Genomic DNA, 4,518 nt, shown 5'->3' on the forward strand with positions numbered 1-4,518 from the left:
GTGCTGCTGGCTCTGTTTTTCAGCAGCTGTTTGTGAGCATGAGTTGATATTTACAGATTTACAAATCCAGGGAGGTGCTAAACCTTCCTCTGTGTGCTCACAGAAATGAGGATGCAGCTTGAAGCTCCATGGATCTGAAATCTGGCTGCCATGGAGAGGGCAATCCCACCTTACCCTTCTTTTCCCTGAGGGGCTGAGCAGAAATCTGATTTTTTTTTGCTGCTTAAACCGAGCCTGCAGCTGATTTTCTGTCTCTATTTTACATCACTTTTGCATTTGTTGGTGGGAGGTTTTGTGCTCAGTTTTGTTTTTATGGAAGGTTTATGTAAAACCAGCCTGTTCAATCCAACCTGCTTTGCATATTCCAGGTGTGCACATAAAGCAGCAGCTTCTGGGCCGTGGACTTTGCACTGAAATCCAGGAATTTTTCCTTTGCTGGGGTTTGGAAAGCAGCTCCCAGCTGTAAATCAGGAATTTGTGTGGCAGCAGGGCCAGGGCAGTGCCTGTCCCCTGTGCTGGCACTGCTGGGACACCTCCAGTGCTGGGGGGGTTTTTGGGGTGTTCAGGTACAGGACAGACATTGAGGGGCTGGGGAAAAGGGGGATCAGGGGCTGTAAATGTGGTACCTGCACCTCTTAATTAGTGGCTTGTTTTTATTTTCTTTTGTTTTTAGTCAGTTAGGATTGAGAACACAAAGAAGATGAATTTTTCTCGTGTTTGGGCTTGGTTGTTTATTAAATCTTTATCTAAAGTACAGGGAGTTCTGCAACACTTCTAGCTACCAGCTAAAAGTGAGCAAAATGGAGGAGAATTTAGCTAGTTATAAGGTCTTTTAAAGCTAAGCAGTCCAATAGAGAATTAACACCTGTATTATTGATACTTTTGACCCAATAACCAAACTCCTGTGACCCCCAGTGCAGCACTGAGTGTCCAACCAGAAACTACAACCTGAAACCATGAAGAAGAAGGAAGAAGACAGAAAGGGACAACACCAAAATCCTCCATCTTGTCCCATTCCTATCATTATCTTATAAAAACCTCAAATTCCAAACCCTTCACCATGTGAAATCACACACTTCTATTTAACTCCACACCCATGATTTTAACTCCATCACTCAAATTTGGAAGCTTCTCCCAGGCCTCAGGTCAAAAGCAGAGTTCTCCAGGGGGTCAGTGCCAGAAAGCACAGAAAACTCCAAAAACCCAGGTTTTTTGGTTCCAACCAGGGGGGACCTTGTGGTTCTCACAGCTCCCTGACAGGAGGGGACAGCCTGGGGGGTTGGGCTCTGCTCCAGGGAACAGGGACAGGAGGAGAGAGAACGGCCTCAGGCTGGCCCAGGGGAGGTTCAGATTGGATATTTGGGGAAATTTCTTCATGGAAAGGGTTTTTACACACTGCTCAAAAGCTTTCCAGGATTACCAAATCCAACCATTCCTCCAGCACACCCCAAGTGCCACATCCACGTGGCTTTTAAATCCCTCCAGGGATGGGGACTCCAGCACTGGATAACCCTTTCCATGAAAAAAATGGAAAATCAAAAATGCTTTGAGGGGGTTTAAATGATGGGGGACAGTCTGAGTTTCATTTCCCAAGAGAGATGAGGTAGATTTTCCTGAACATTCCCCAAATCAGGGTTTTTAGTCCCGTTTCTTGCTCTTAATGATCTTATTTTGGTCAGTCTGGTTGTATCTGGAGAGATTTCCAGCTCCTCTTCCTTCCATGTGAACTCATCTGGAATTTCTTTGCCTACGTGTCCCGCCAACAAATGGTGCCTCTTTAGCTTCATAAATTAGCAGCCTAATTAAAGTAATGAACTCCCAACAGGAATTGCATGGAAATGGGAGCACTTGTTAATTGAATAGCCCTGGGTTCGGCTCCCATTGTACACGTTCCACAAGGTGCTTGTGTGATCCCTCCTATTGAATTGGCTTAAAATAAACCTTCAGGGCAGTTTGATGTCTTGGTAGGAAAGAAAACACCCAATGGGCAAGGCCTGGAGGATTTCAATAGCTTGATTGCTCCGGGACAGACAAAAAAAAAAAAAAAAAAAAGAAAAACAAAAAAACCAACAGAAAAAAAAGCATGGAAAGTAAAAATGTGGGTGACCCATTCATGGCTAGGAAATCAGCAGGCACACAATGCATTGTATAGATCACTGCAAAACAGCCCCACACGAGTGAAACAGGAAATTTCTAATGGTTCAAATTGAGCCTTCACTCAACCCCACCAAAAAATCTTCCATTTTTCTGTCTTATCAAAGTTAGTTCAATATTTGCTTTATATACATCCTGTTCCGGACTTTGATTCCTCTATACAGCACTTTCCTGCCTTCTAATATCTGATTTATTGCAGAGTCCTTTTTCTTCCAAAGCTTTGGCTTTGCCTGCTTTAACTCTTTATCTTGTCAGCCTCGGAGCTGGGTCTTGGCCATGGCTTTTCCTTGAGCCTCTGCTTGCTTTGGGAAGCTCTGGAGAGAGGAGAAGGAAAAGAAGGAGAGGCTGCAGGGGCTGTAGGGGTGGGTCACAGGATTTTCAGGACGGGGATGTGGAATATCCAAGGTGCTTGAGTGCATCAAAGCAGGAGTTGGGACATAAAAGCCAAGCCAGTTGCACCTCCTGTCCTGGGCAGGGACACTTTCCATCATCCCAGGTGGATCCAACCTGGCCTTGGACACTTCCAGGGATCCAGGGGCAGCCACAGCAAATCTGGGAATTCCATTCCAGGGCTCCCCATCCTAACAGGGAACAATTCCTTCCCAAAATCCCATCCAGCCCTGCCCTCTGGCAGTGGGATCCATTCCCTGTGTGCTGTCCCTCCATCCCTTGTCCCAAGGCCCTCTCCAGCTCTCCTGGAGCCCCTTCAGGCACTGGAAGGTGTTTGGAGGTGTCCCCAGAGCCTTCTCCAGGATCCAGAGGCTTCCCACACCCTCCTGGTTGTGGTGCTGGATTGGGATCGCTGCCCTCCCCATGCTCTGGGGTTCTTTCCCTTTGCCCACCCCAGGGAAATGGGGAGGAAATTCTCTGCTCTGGGTCAGGAGGGATGTCAGCAGCACTCAGGGAGGCTGGATGCTGAAGATTGCTGAAAAATGTTTTTCCTGTGTAACAACAGGGAATTCTGTTGTATTTCCCTGAGGATCCTCTTGAGGTAAGTGCTGAAGTTCCTCCTGTACCAGCAGACACATCCCTTCTCTCTTTGGTGGCACAAAGATGAGCACAAAGAGAGAATTGCAGATTGTGGTGCCTCCTAAATGCCTTGAGCTGTCAGAGCTGCCCTGCCCCATTCACTGTATTCCATCCTGAACGGATCATTGGGATTATAGGACACAGGGAATGGTTCCCACTGCCAGAGGGCAGGGTTGGGTGGGATTTGAGAAGAAATCCTTCCCTGTGAGGGTGGTGAGGCCCTGGCACAGGGTGCCCAGAGAAGCTGTGGCTGCCCCTGGATCCCTGGAAGTGTCCAAGGCCAGGTTGGAGCAGCCTGGGAGTGGGAGAGGTGTCCCTGCTCCAGGGGTGGAACTGGGTGAGTTTTAATGACCCTTCCAACCCAACCCATTCGATGACTCCCTGCCTTCCTTGCAGCTTTTTGCCGAAGATGGAGTAAAAAAAAAATCTCCCTGAATTCTACAACTTTCCCCCTAAAATCCCCTGCTGTTCCCTGCCCTATCCCTGGCACTGGGATGTGGTCATGACAGAGCAGGGCTGATAAGAGATTTCTCTTCTCAAAGGCAAGCTTGGTGTGTGCTGCAGATTAAAATCACTGCTGCAAAGCAAATGAAACACAAATGTTTTGGGCTTGGCTGGGTTTGGGAAGGGTGTCCCTTCCGCTGGCCACTGTTTTTGTGCTTAGGTGAGGTGGGTGCAAGTTCTAACAATAAACTTTCCTGGCAGCGTGGTGGCTCTTGGAGAGGTCAGGGAAAAAGGACAAAGCAGCAAGAGGCATGGGATGGGATCCTGGGGGGGAATGTGGGAAGATGGAGTGGGCACAGAGAGAGTTGGGATGTGCTCCTTCCTTTGTGAGACTCATCCACCTCACAGGGACAGAGGGGCATTGCTCTGTGTCCCTTCAGCCTCTCCTGCCAAGGTCAGTCATTAAAGGGATGGAATCAGTGTGGAGTGAGAGAAGAAGGGATGCAGGGTGGTTATGGCTGCCCCTGGATCCCTGGAAGTGTCCAAGGCCAGGGTGGATGGGGCTTGGAGCCATCTGGGACGGTGGAAGGTGTCCCTGAACGTGGCAGGGGTGGAACTGGATGATCTCTAAGGTTCCTTCCAACCCAACCATTCCATGATCCCATCATTATAATTTAAGGAAAGGAACTTGCAGTTTAAACCTGGTTGAAACAGGGAGAGAAAAACCCCATGGTCAGGTCAGACCAGGCTGCTCCAAGCCCTGTCCAGCCTGGCCTTGGACAGTTCCAGGGATCCAGGGCAGCCACAGCTTCTCAGGGAATACCTGTCCCAGGGTGTCCCCACCTTTAGAGCAGAGTTTCTTCCTAACACCAGTCCTAGAAGCCAGCCCCT

The sequence above is a fragment of the Sturnus vulgaris genome, chromosome 4 (genome assembly GCF_052056855.1).
Source record: "Sturnus vulgaris isolate bStuVul1 chromosome 4, bStuVul1.hap1, whole genome shotgun sequence".
NCBI classification, from domain to species: Eukaryota; Metazoa; Chordata; class Aves; order Passeriformes; family Sturnidae; genus Sturnus; species Sturnus vulgaris.